This window comes from Nymphalis io, chromosome 11, assembly GCF_905147045.1.
Source record: "Nymphalis io chromosome 11, ilAglIoxx1.1, whole genome shotgun sequence".
Classification (NCBI taxonomy): Eukaryota; Metazoa; Arthropoda; class Insecta; order Lepidoptera; family Nymphalidae; genus Nymphalis; species Nymphalis io.
The window spans coordinates 12248221-12263260 of record NC_065898.1 but is presented as its reverse complement, the minus strand read 5'-3'; the positions used below and the strand labels follow the sequence as shown (position 1 = coordinate 12263260).

The 15040-nt window shown below is 32.8% G+C and overlaps 1 protein-coding gene across 2 annotated transcripts in view; it reads right to left on the bottom strand.

Moving 5' to 3' along the window:
- Window positions 1-8137, bottom strand: part of LOC126771734 (potassium voltage-gated channel protein Shaw-like) — a 107712-nt gene extending 99575 nt beyond the window's left edge. For both annotated transcript variants that reach the window (XR_007669564.1, XM_050491787.1), the window contains exon 1: window positions 7955-8137. The gene's annotated coding sequence lies outside the window, so the exon portion shown is untranslated. The remainder of the gene's footprint in view (window positions 1-7954) is intronic.
- Window positions 8138-15040: the final 6903 nt, after the last annotated feature.

Genomic DNA, 15040 nt, shown 5'->3' with positions numbered 1-15040 from the left:
TACCCCACTTCCCCGAACACACCGGCACAGCCGCGGGTGATAACTAGTAATAAATATTTCATGGCATGTTTGTTTCATGTTATTTATATCGCAGTAAACAACGCAAGAAAAAGTTATTTAACAGTCTAGCAGTACAAAGGCGATATGACACAAACACACTTTACTTTGTGGTTTTATGTGAAAAATCTATTGACTCGATTTGAAGTTAATATGCGTATGTCGGACGGGAAAAGGCCTTTCTTATATATTTGTGTCACTTTCTGTTGAAACATTAGGGCCGTTTCTAAAATATGTAAAAATCCGTGTTTTTTGTTATATTTAGCAGGGTGGTTTGTTCAAATTCCGTTTAATGAATCAGAATTGCGATCCGATGTAGAAAAGTTGCTTCCTTGGAACAGTGGGTCCACAGCATATTTTATACTGTAGCTATTTTTATTTTCCGCCGTCATAATTTCTACAGTGGCTTTATATATATATAGTTTTGAATTTTATGGTATAGTTTAGTAGGCATCTGAATAAAATAATTTCATATCAATATTATTTTCTTATGTAGAAATGTGAGACGATTGTAGTATTCTCGAAACACGTTCATATATGTCAGATATTATAAATTTAAGCGGGTATACGACGTCACTTATTAGAACAGCAACACCACACAACGTGATGTATGTCATATAGACTGGTCGGTTGTCAGACGTCAAGTTGTGAAAATATAAGACGGGATACTTAAAAAAACGTATATATATATATATATATTAGCACTATATAAATGATCATGATAATGATTTCTATTCTATGCCACGTATCGAAGACGATTGTAAGATATATAACTGTATACTAAGAAAATACTTAAACAATGAAATTTTTCAGCACAAGTCGTCTTTGTCCCGTCGCCATCTTGAAACGTTTTAGGAGCAACTGAAGAATCTTGTTTTGTACCGTGAATTCTAGAAAAACGTCTTTGAACGTTTTCTTTTTATTATTTTCTAAATCTTCATAACTTCTTCTTTGTAAATGAAGGAAAAAGAGAATGGAACGAAGGCATTATTCAATTTTAAATTGTAATTATGCTTAGTTGTCTTTATTATTATATTTATTTATAAAGAAATACCAACAATATTACGGAAAAAGACATATTTTATACAAAGAAACGAACATATCTTGATTTATTTCTATTCAGATTACTATAATTAAGGATTATTTAAATTATACACAGGCCACAGAATTACAAGCGAGTAATTTGCCAATGCATTTATATCGAGTCTTCTAACTCAAAATGAAATCTTAATAAATCCAACTATAGAACAACTATACACCAGAACCAATATTCCTAATCATATTTTATTCGAATTGGCCTTTACTAGCACTTTTGAAGTATTACTTCGTCATTTCTATTTAAAGCTGACCAGACCGGAATTCTTAATATCATTACTAAAACGAATGTAGGATGTAGATTTTAACAAAGGATAGCTTAGCAAAGTATAATATATTTTCTTTTAATGAGATACTAAGTAATAAATAAATAGAGATATTTTAACACATACACAAGCGCATACAGATACACCAATGTACACTGTATACACATTAGTTAAAGTTTTTTTTTAATAAAATTTTCATTTGATTCTTCAGTTTAAAGTTGCATTTGTACCCAATGAGACAGATCTAATAATAAATAAAAAATATTTTTCTTACATACAAGATACTTTATCTCCGATATACATCTCTAGTAAGTAACAGCCTGTGAATATCCCACTGCTGGGCTAAGGTCTCCTCTCCTTTTTGAGAAGAAGGTTTGGAACTTATTCCACCTTGCTGCTCCAATGCGTGTTGGTGGAATTTCAGTTTCAGGTTTCCTCACGATAATTTCCTTCACTGACAACACGAGATGAATTATAAACACAAATTAAGCTCTTTAAAATTCAGTGGTGCTTGCCCCGGTTTGAACCAGCGATCATCGGGTAAGATTCATGCGTTCTAACCACTGGGCCATCTCAGCTTTTTTAATCTCTAAATCCAATAGTCGATAAAACTTCATAAAAAATGTAATGAATTGGATGAGGAAACCTAAATATCTAGCCGTCAATATAATTTACTTATTATTCAATGTTGGCGAAACAACGCTATCAAGCGTTAATATATTGATATTATCATAAATTGTGCCCACATGTTGTATGAATTCTTATTACTCATCACATCATGATAAATATAAAAATAGCCTGTAGCCAACTTCACTCTTAAATATAATCACAGCAGTAAAAACATTGCTTTTTGACTGAAAGACAAATTATTGTTTTTATAAACAGGCAAGTTGATGGGAAAATGGGGCAAGTAAGTCAACACCATAGTCATTGGCATTGTAAGAAACATTAACATTGGGGGTTGCCCACATCGACATTCGCGAGTTCTCACTTTATGCGCCACATAAAGTGAGAACTCGAGAATGTAGTTACACTGACTCACCTACCCTTTAAACCGGAACAAAACGTTACAACAGCAGTATATAGACTGCTTTTTCGGTATAATACCTAATGAGTGGGTGGTACTTATCCAGATGAGCTTGCACAAAACTCTACCTCCAAGTATAATATCAATAACGATGACGAAAGAATAATAACAGTACTTAACCTAGGAGATATTTATGGAGTGATTACTTATATTTTAAACTAATTAACTTACTGATATGATGTTCCCCTCATCATGATGTATGATGAGGAAGATGATCCAACTATGCAGAACATTATAGTGCACAAGTGTGTGCGCAAACACAGGGTTTCACGTGCTTTCCGAGGCACGGGAGTGTTCACACTTCCAACTTAGACTCCGGGCTGCTACTGAGAATTTTCTGACAGAAAAACCCAATAACTTTTTACTGGCCCGACCTGGGAATTGAACCCAGGACCTCCGGGTCTGCGGCCTTACATCAAGCCACTAGACCATAGAGGCAGTTTGCATTAGAGGTCGTATAGTCCAGTTGACTTCTTTATTGACTCAGAATGTATGTCAGTTGATATCCTTTGCCAGTCTGCCCATAACGGTTTATCTGTATTATTAATTTTAGGTTCTTAACTGCTATCAAACTTGCAATATTCTAATAAGCAAAATACCGTTCATTAGTATGATTTGACTTTGATAATTAAATGTTAATTTTGTCCAGAGTAGATAACACTCACCGATTATTATAAAATCGATATGTAACTGAGCATTCGCTTATGATAATTAAAATTGATTATATTTTAATCGAATAAAACGTTACTCAGTACGAAATATTTTAACAGCCAGTACATAATACTTAATATTTTTATGTATATATAGTTTTATGTATTTTCTTAACGGTAACTTACTAACAAATTAATGACAATATGGAAACTTCTTTTTTTACCTTACCAGCCAGTATCTAAGAATGTGACCATACTTAAAAATTATAGAAGCAATTATCATTTATTTATATTTTCATCTGCTGAACAAATTAATAAAATACGGAACTCTTATGGCAACATTTGACTTGGTGTAGCGCGTTCACTTATTTGTATCAATTGTCCATACATAGAAAGAAACGAGGCATATTAATCAAAAAGGCGTGAAGAGACATCTTGTGGGCCGGCAAGGCGGGGGCGGCTAATGCAGAATATTCTTCCTGACTGTATTGGCCGTCGTCGCGTTTGGACTCCACTACCACTTACCATCAGGTGAAGTGGAGTCATTTGCTTTATATGTACATATATACAAAAATATGATTAAAAAGTGAGGAATTAAAATTCGTTGGTATTAAATTAGTGTATAGAAATTTAATGGCTACAATTACAACAGTTATTGACATATATAAATGGTTCAAAACTTCTAGTAAAAGCCAACTTCAATAAAGTATATTTTTATAAAAGAAAACCTTTATAAAATAAAATAAAAAAGCTTATATTTGTTCCAAACACTGACTATTTAAATAACAATAATTGAAGTTTTGTTAGTTGGTTAGTATTACTGTACTTATGTCCTATATTAGTAATGTTATTTACTCCTCGTCGGTGTAAGGACCGCCGTTTGCGGTAAAAGCCTCCTCCGAAAAAAAAACATTATTTACTTGAAAATAAAAGTCCGTAAAGGCAACGTATAATTTGATGCATCGTCATACAGCAACGCCGTCATCTAATATTAATCAGGTACCTGGCGGGTTCCCAAAATTTAATATGATGCATCTCACTTATGCTATGTGGAGAGAATTCATAAGTCACAAATTGTTCTAACGTCTTTCAAAAGGCTGTCATGAAAAACCATGTTTTAAGTAAAGTTATCATATAACTAGGAAATGTTTTAATTTCTATATATTTAATAAATCCTATTATAATTCTATGTGATATGTAAAAGTATTATAAGATATATGTAGTATATCAGTTGTCTGGTTTCCATAGCACAAGCTCTGTACAAGCTTAATTTGGGATCAGACGGCCGTGTGTGATAAATGTATTGTAAATATTTAAAAAATAATCATTTCCCGTCCAAGCAAACTTATAAAGTTATATGATTGATATAATTCTTTTTCTTCTATTGAAGAAAATAAATTAATATCTGTAGATAAAATAAATTAGTTTCTGTAACAAATAAGAGTTTTTTTTTTTATATAGTAATCAGTGATAAGCCGTCTTAATCGTTCTACTCCTAGCCAATACTTATATCGCAAATGAATACCACGCTTAGATATAATATTTTATCTTCCAATTGAGTAACACCTACCTCCTATTAAGGTATATTTAAAACAATATAAATATTACGAGAAATAAATATCCGATATTTCCAAGCTTCTTTATTCTTAAAAAAACAAAACATCGAATTTTCTATAGAGTAAAATGTCTATTAATATATCTATTAATGATAATATATTTTTAAGTATTCTTATAACTTGACAAATACAAATTATTTACTGGATTTGATTATGATTTGATAAAAGTAAATCCACACGTTAAATAAATATCGAATATTTCTACTACGTTATACATTTATTTAGATTTATTATTTATAAATAAAAACTATCTCAAAGAAATGTTCTTTCAACGGAATGATAAAAAAACTATAAATCGAAAGGAAATAAATTTTTAAACGATTATAACAATCATGACTTGCTTATTCCATTACGCGAAAAGTCCGAAATCTCAGATAGATTAGATCTTAATCTTTTCACGTTGCTCTTTGAAAATACAACATAATTTCATTGATTGATGGTCCGCCGCTGTCAGGAGTTGAATTCGAAATTAATTGCAAGTCGAAAATTGATTTATTAATTACTTTAATGCTTAGTTTGGGTTTCGCTTTTGGATTATTAAGAGCTATTCAGTTGTTCATTTCATTTAAAGCAATAATTGATTTTTGGTTCGCTTTTATGCCTTTTTATATGTAATTCACACGAGGAATAATTATATATTTTTATTTGAAACATGTATTAGGCATCTTGTGACGACTTCATTTTTTATTTTATAGTGTAAGGTTAACAAATGTGCACGTTCTGATACCGTCAGGTTGCTGTCTCTAGACATTTGCGTAACCGATGCCTCAAAAGTACTTGTATTCTACATTTGCAATGTCTCAGTTGGTATTTTGACGAGCTTATAAATTTGCAGCTGTTCCGAAAGTGTCTGGGTTCAACCCTGTGCGTAAAAATATTTTCTTGGTTTTTCTGTTAAGAAATTTGATTTTATAAAGCTTGCACATATATTTGCAGCAACACTTGTGCAATAATTGGTTGGATATTCTTCGTTGAGATGAGCTACAATAACTAAAATTAATCAGGAGGATATTATAATTTACAAGCCCCATATTATAGCAAGAAAGTTTATAAGTTAATTTACTCGCTTAAATTAACCTTCAAAACTATTTAAAAGGAGAAAAGCATTTGCGTGCCTTTTTATTTTAACTATAAATTTGTTTGTAATTTATTATATTTATAATTAAATATCTTTCACTACAATATTATGCGATAGCTGCAGGCTATAAATATTTACATACAGGCTATAAATAGGCATATATTTTTGACGATAACTAATAAATAGCAGGGATTAGCTGTTATGTACTTGAATCTGGAAGAAATATTATATATTCTGTGATTGTATTGTTAAACGGCAATACTTTGTACTTCTCTACCCGATTTATTTTCTAACAGAAACCGCACGCCATCTTCCGGCTCCAAATATGTATGTATATCGAAAATATACACCCTAACCTAATATAATATAACCCCTTATATACATTTTAAGTCCTCCGATGTCCAAATGTAGCCATTTCCTACTTCCGTCCTGACCGGTACACTCCTGTCAGGACCTCTGCTTGGAGTTCCCAGCGTGATCTCTCGCAAGTGTCACCGCCGTCCAAGACCACGTATGATATCCGCGTACTAATCTCAACGCTATGAATATCTGCGAGGTCTGATTATATAATATGATGATCAATCTTACCGTCTAGCTAACTATGCACAAAGGCTTTACAGTTTTCATAGTCGGAAGTCACGCTAATTCAATATGTCAAATTCTTCCGGAAGCTAGTTAGTATAGTAATACGAATATTCCTCTTATTAATTTATTTGTAATTGAATTTATGTAAATCTTTCCTATTCTGTATCACTTCCTATCATCGTTTGTGGTATCACCAATAAAGCTTTACATCAAGCGATATATTTTTAGTAATTCAATTTCTTGTCACACACCAACAATGTTAATTATTACATAAAAGTTTTCCATCTGTTACAATTAATATATAAAAGACCATAAATTGTAAATCTCTGGCGACTATTTAATACTTAACTTAATCCCTTGGTAAAATGATCGCCTCTAGGTCGTTTCAAATTGAAATATGATATTTCCAGTGCAATTAGCACTGGAAATACCAATTATTGAAATATAAATACATTCCCGGTACGTTTCTCTCGCCGGTTCTTCTGAGGTCTGAGGTGTTTCTATCCGAACCGGTGGTAGATTTTTTGATAAGCAATAAGGAAGTGTAACGCTTATATATTGAATAAAGAGCTATGATACAATAAACAAAATATCAGAAATTAATATAATTAACGATTCTCGATCGTCAAGAAATTATAAAGTGCCAGTTTTATGTTATAGCACTAAAGGATTTATTATTGTAAGACATATTTATAGTATATTATAAATTGCATGTAATATATTTGCATTAAGAGGACAGAAATAACCTCCAATTTTATAAAGGTTGGAAAATACACTGGTAATACTTGTTAATTATTATTTTATTCAAGAATTATATAATTTTATTATAATAATTATTTGTTTCCTTTTAATATTAAATAAAAAATACACGTTACTTTTGTTAAAATTTTAGAACACAGACTGTCTAAATTAGATGATAAGTCATTCCTTGTGTATTTGTCTTGTATTTCCAATACGCTGCCAGCGAGATCTAAGTTATACCCCATACATTTTTCTACTGGCATACAAATCCTTCCCGAAATCGTACATCAACATTGTATGTTATTTTGTGATAATTACAACATAACTGTTTAAATTCCACCCCTTTACTTACCACCTGGTAGGTTTTGATTAAAATAATGTTCTAAATATATTTAAGTACTTACCTTAATATAGATTTATATGAGAACAAAGGCACGAAATACAAAGCTTTGAAAAGTATAAAAAGTAGGTTATCATTAATTACTAAACAGAACTATATAATTAACATATATATGGTGAACGTGTTTCAAAAGCTTCCAGGCATTCTTTGATATATTTAAAGTAACACCTAATTGCTCTTTATATTCATTATAAAAGTTAACGAAGTAGTCAATATTATGTATTAATTTCAGACGATTTTGTGAAATATATTTAATTAATAATAATATATCATAAGTAGTTTATAAGCGATAATAATCTGACCGAATTTAAACTTTAACCATTCCAGTCAACATGAACAGTTTTTATACACACGCAATAAAGTAATTTAATTTACGAACCTGTATCAAAATTAAAGAGCCCCACATTCGCATCCAGAAAAACGCCACCGCACTGCTATATAAAAAAAAAAGAAAAAAATATATCGACTTCACTTAAACATCGATACACGCATTACAGTTAATCGAACGCAAACTTTCGTTTATTAGTAGTATATCGTTCACTTTCAGAATTCCATATTTGAATTGGACGCGGCCGGTTGGCGGCAACCGCGCGCGCCTTCAGGCGTCCGTCGCGTCACTGACGTATAGGGAACGTCTTACGCATGCGCCTTAACAAGTGTGCCGATACCTAGGCATTCATTTTGTAATGAACTGAAACTTTACACTAGACTGAAACGTTCTGTATTCGCAATAGGGGCTATTCTTCCGTGACAATAGAGATAAAAGGTACGTTTCAAGTTCGAAAATGTTAATACTTTCTGTCCCCCTCCCACTTGAGGTCTTTACAATGCATTTGAATTTTAATTGAGCTGAACCGTAGAAAATATAAATGTGGATTAAGCGCCTTGGATACATGTGTGAACCGTGCTGAAGTTTCAAGATCACGTAACTTATATAGATCATGAGCAATGTTACTTCGCATTGACTTTTATGAAGTTACGGTTTATACGTTTTAAATATGCCATTGAAATAAAATCAGTCTTAGCTGACGCCTAAATAAAGAAACAAAATTTGTTGCCATAAGGTTGTTTGAAAGGGCCTAATTGATTTTTCTCAAATAATGTTTTGTTAAATTTTTTTCGTGTACAATAAATACTTTTACGTACCTATTTCACTAATGGTAAGAAAATTATAAAATAATCCTAAAATAGTAGAAAGTTAACTGTGTCAAAGTAGGAAAATTTAAAGTTCGTTAAAATAGCAATCATAATTATTCAAATTGAAATCTAAACTTTACAAACTGCTTAAAAGTGGATTAACTGATTTAGAAAATCTCTTGATCTTGAAAATAAATGGATAGACAACGTAAACATTAAGCGAAGATTTCAAATTCGAATTCAGGCAATAACTTAAAGTTTTGAAATTAGAATTAAATTGTATTTATGATTTATAAATCTCTCTCTCTCTCTCTCTCTCTCTATATATATATATATATATATATATATATATATATATATAAATCATAGAGAGAGAGAGATTTATAAATCATCATATATATATATAATCTCACCATGTTTATATACATAAACATGGTGAGATTTCCTTCGTGTCTCGACAACAATTCGGTCACCATGTTCGGTCAAAATGTTTTCACTTACGAATCAGTGAGACAATTACGAGCTGTTACTTTACAACAAAAACAAAATCACAATGCTAAGTTTTATTCAAAAATATTTTCACCATAACATAGAGTGATAAGAAGTCGAGATGGCCTAGTGGTTAGAACGCGTGAATCTTAACCGATGATCGTGGGTTCAAACCCGGGCAAGCACCACTGAATTTTCACGTGCTTAATTTGTGTTTATAATTCATCTCGTGCTTGGCGGTGAAGGAAAACATCGTGTAGAAACCTGCATGTGTCTAATTTCATTGAAATTCTGCCACTTGTCTGTTCTACCAACCCGCATTGGAGCAGCATTGTGGAATAAGCTCCAAACCTTCTCCTCAAAAGTGAGAGGAGTCCCACTGCTGGGCTAAGGCCTCCTTTCACAGGCTGTTACTGTATAAAGTGATAATCATTAACAATATTTGTTTCTCCTACATTGATCATTTTCCTTATGGTTAATTTAATGAACAGATGTTTGAAGTTACAAGGTCACGTTACAATATTTTTATTCCGTCGGCTTATAACAACGCCACGCTCATAATACATTTACGCCTTCATAAGGTACGAAGGCGTAAACCTTACCTACGTATATAAAATTCAGCAAAAGCCTATTAAACAGTACTATATTTTAAGTTTAATTTTTATATTTTTTTAAATTAAAATATAATGAAATACCAGCCTGTAAATGTCTCACTACAGGTCGTGTCTGACTACAGGTCTACGGTCTATAGACAGAAGCTTAAATGATTGGTGGATTAATGTGGCAGATTTTTTCCAACACGTCCTTGAACTAAAACATGCTCCATTAAAACTCAAAATCTTTAAAGGTCATCAATACTTTCAAAAATATTGGGCTAATTATTGGGTAAATTATTGGGCTCTTAAGAAAAAATAACCTCTGCCAAAAAACCAGTAATCCTTTAGTAACCATATTTTTTAGTATTTTCTTTAATAAATATATCAAACTACACGCAAATTACCAAATGCTGAGTGGTAGGAATTTGTGCAAACGCAACTGGGTAGGTACTAATAATTCATCACATATTCTACTGTCAAACAACATTATTTAGTATTGTTGTGTCCCGGTTGGAAGGGTAAGTGACTCAATGTAACCAAGGGAATGGACATAACATCTTAGTTCCCGAGGATGGTGGTGCATTAGTGATGTAAGGAATGGTTAATATCTCTTACGGCACCAATGGTCTGTCGGTCACCAACTGTCTTTGAGTGGTGACCATTCACCATCTGGTGGTCTATCTGCTCGTCCATCTCCACCATATAACCACCCATATAATATTATTAACGTAAACGGATGCTACTATAAATATATGTTACAATAAAACACTTGAACATTTTATCTTAATCTCGGTTAATACATTATTTCTATATCTGAAAATACGTAGTACATGCTAGAATGACCATTATTTAGGATCAAGTATCGCAAAATCGAACTGACGGCTGTAAATCAGGTATTGCTTTACTAGATCCTAACTAAAGGTTAAAATCCAGCAACTCCGTATTGTACAAGTACTTGATTTATGTTTGCAATTTATCTTGTACTTTGCGGCGAAGTAAAACTTGCGCGTGTGGAAGAAATTCATGATTCTTATCTATCCGCAATAAATAAGTTGAAAATCTATCACGAGAGCTTTTGTCCAGCAATTGCACACTATAAAAGATTTTTTTTTTGTAACAGCAGATTAAATATTAAGTTTGTGAATAAATAAGATACTCTCTGGTCTGTATCTAATTTTTTTTGTATGAAATTTCATACGCAGGTTTTACAGTTTTACGTGCTTTTCGAGGCACGGAAGTGTAAACTCTGCCAAACTCAGGTTGCTACTGTATATTTCATAACAGAAAAATCCAATAACGTATTATTACTCCTTACGTCAACCCGGGTTTTGAACTCAGAACCTCAGGATCAGTAGTCTTATAAGTTAACTAAAAATAAAGAAACCTTAAATTAAATTATGAACATAAATAGGATCCATCGAAATTTTTATTTTGCGAATTATAAATTTTGAGATGGTCAAATAAATTTACGTCATGTATTCTTTACACTTCTACGCTTCTTGTCGATAAAATTGAAAATATACCAAAAAAAACTGAAAACAAGTTTCTTCATAAGATTTAATACCATGAGAAAATTTACGAAATGCAAATAAGGAGTTCAATGGCGTTGACACGATGAAAGATGGAATAATAATTAGTATTGAAACGACCTTTTATTATCCAAAACATTTAAGTATATTTAGACCTTAAAATGATAGCAATATGGTTTAAAATGTCAATGCAAATATACATTTATACCCAACGTTATTATTTACAAGTTATTCAAATCCTTCTTCCTATACATTTCTTTATCATTGAAATGTTTGATATATTTTTGATTATATGCAGAATTTAGGGTATATTTCCTGATGCTATGCAGTTAATTCGATTCTTTCTATGAAGCTAATCATTATTTTTATAATTTTCTCTATCATATATAATTTTTATTTATCTTATATAATATCATTTTATAGTTAAGAGTTCCTCTCAGAATAAAAAAATATATTGGGGATTTACAAAACGGCCTTATTATTATTTAACTTTCCAGAGGCAGTTGATTTACTGCCTCTGGTAAGTTAAATATTCTTTCAAATTAGCGTTTCTATTCAAAAGAAAGCACCAAAGCCTGCATCCAAATTTCAAGCCTTTATATAGTTTAGGGAGTGCATTGCCTGTAAGTCAATCAGACAACAGGAACCAATCTTATAATAAAACATACCATCCCGTAACAGCCTGTGAATTTCCCACTGCTGGGCTAAAGGCCTCGTCTTCTCCTTTTGAGGAGAAGGTTTGAAGCTTATTCCACCACGCTGCTCCAATGCGGGTTGGTAGAATACACATGTGGCAGATTTTCAGTGAAATTAGACACATACAGGTTTCCTCACGATGGAGACCTTTCGCTGCCGAGCGTGATAAATGCCATGCTTGGTAGCGAAAGGTGCTGGATGGAGATGGTCTCCTTCTGCGAAAATGTCATGTCGCAGAAGGAGGCCGCGGAGCGGGAGCGCGAGGAGAGTGCCTCCGCTGACCCGCTTCGCCGAAAAAGACCGGGGAGAAGACGTCGGTGCTATGCGCATCTTCTCCTCCTACCGTGAGTGTCACCGGGGCCAGGGGGTCTCTGTACCCCGAATATCCCCTAAGATTTGGAGACCCGCAGAAGCGGGCCAACCGTCGGGACGGCACGGTAGTATACGCAAGCGATCCCGTGACGTCCCCCGACAAGACGGAATGGGTACCGCTGGTTTTTTAGTGGGTATTCCGGCGCCTTCAGCGCCAGCGAGTCCCACATACCCCCCCACCTCATGTGGGGGAAAAACATAAATGTGTTTTTCCAGTGAGAAAAAAAAAAGGTTTCCTCACGATGTTTTCCTTCACCGTAAAGCACGAGATGAATTATAATCACAATTAAGCACATGAAAATTCAGTGGTGCTTGCCCGGTTAAGATTCACGCATTCTTACCGCTGGGCCATCTCGGCTTTATAATAAAAAAATACATATAATATATAAAATAAAACATAAATTTTAAATTTATAATGTAACGGTGGATGGTCAAATCTGATATTTTACCTATTGGCAGTATGGCATTAATGGGCTTTTTTTTTATAGAATAGGAAGGTGGACGAGCATATGGGCCACCTGATGGTAAGTGGTTACCAAACGCCCTTAGACATTGGCATTGTAAGAAATGTCAACCATCGCTTATAGCCAATGCGCCACCAACCTTGGGAACTAAGATTTTATGTCCCTTGTGCCTGTAATTACACTGGCTCACTCACTCTTCAAACCGGAACACAACAATATCAAGTATTGCTGTTTTGCGGTAGAATATCTGATGAGTGGGTGGTACCTACCCAGACGAGCTTGCACAAAGCCCTACCACCAGTAAAGGCTTGTCAAGGCTTGACATGGCAGTGAATATTATGTCATCTATCTGTTAATTGTTATACACAATTGGATCACTTCCAAGACGCGCCAATGCTTTCAGTGTTCAACCTGTCACATTCAGTCGAGTCCCGCCATTTTTTTCACTTAGTCTATCTTGCTGAAAAGCACTCTAAGATCTCATCTGTGGCAATCGGTTCATCGATATACGATCAAGCAAGATTTGTCGCTAACGTTAGTTCTTCTCCGGATAGCCGAATAATCTTATAAAACTTGTAAAAGATCACCTTTTGTCTCAAATGCCTTATCACCAATAATTTCTTTTATTTCAGTATTTTTTTGTATTATTCATTTGTTTTTCTTTTTTGTTATTTTTGAGGACTTATCGTTTTATTCGTTGTTGCTGTATATAGTATGTATTTATATCATATACTTGTAATTTTGTATGTACTGATAATATAATTTATTTATGGATATATAATATGTGTATTTTATATTTACATTTATTTATTGGTTTTGGTTTAATTAAATATTAATATTATTTTATTCATACCACCTACCTCATATCCTATCTATAATTACTTACACCGTTGGTTGCCTGGAAGAGATCGCTATGTAGCGATAAGGTCGCCATAATTGTGCATTTATTTAGGCAGTATACATGTTTTGTATTTTTCTCTTTGTGGTGTGGTGGACAATAAAGTATAAAGTAAAGTAAAGTGTAATTATTTATAGTTTTGATCTTTAAATATATTCTGACCATACGTACACATTGACAGTTAATCGGCCTTGACTGAATGTTATGTGATGATCATGGGTCATGATCATGGATCATGAGGTATAAACATTAGAAATTTCCTGAAGTATCAAAATGATTTTAAGCAAATTTAAATAGATTAATCAAAAAACGTGGCCATTACATTCTTGTCCTGTGATAAAAGCGTTCCTTTAGGTCACAAGAAACTTTTTTAATAAGTGCTTGTTGAATATATTGTTAGCTTTAAGTAGCAGAATAAGATTCCTAACTTAACCTAAATTTAAAGTATTTCAAGAATATCAATTATTTCTTTTCCAATCTTTTTATAAAAAATGTATACGAAAAATATAAATGTAAGCCCTCATTAATTTGCCATTACAGACGTGAATAAAGTTCATTAAATAATTTGGTTGTTTGTATGTATTGATTTTTTTCTGCATAATTAAGTAAAAAATATATTTAATAAAGTAAACGTTACTTGACATGAGTAATATTAATAACATTTATTTGAAATATTCCATTTCGAATGGAATAAAAGATCACCACTGCCTATAGACATTGGCACTAAGGAATATTAACGAGGGATGGTATATCGCCAATGCACCACCAACCTTTGGCAATAAGATGTTTTGCCCTTTGTGCGTGGAATAAAATAGTATTGGTTCACCATTCGAACTGGAATACAACAATACTAAAGTATTGCTGTTTCTCGGTAGAATACCGTTATCTTATCGTTGTATGGTTAGACAACCAACCCAAACGTGTGCAGTAGCTGTAATTGATCATAGGACATTAAATTCCACAGAGATGGAATTTTGTACAGTAATATAATGCACAAAAAATGACGTTATAAATATATAGATCATATAAACACACAAAGTTAATTCATTTGCAACTTATGTCAATTATTTTAAAATAGCCATTCTAGCCATTGCTTAGAAGAACATCGCATAATATATGGCATGCGGTCTGACGCTATGAAACTCTAATTTCCCCGAGGAGCCGTGGATAATTGCATGCTTAGGAAATTATACGCTTCATAACTGTGAATGTGTGTAGAAACAATTACAAATGTTAATTGGGATAAGTACATATGTTATTTAAATGATGATAATGAGTACGTTA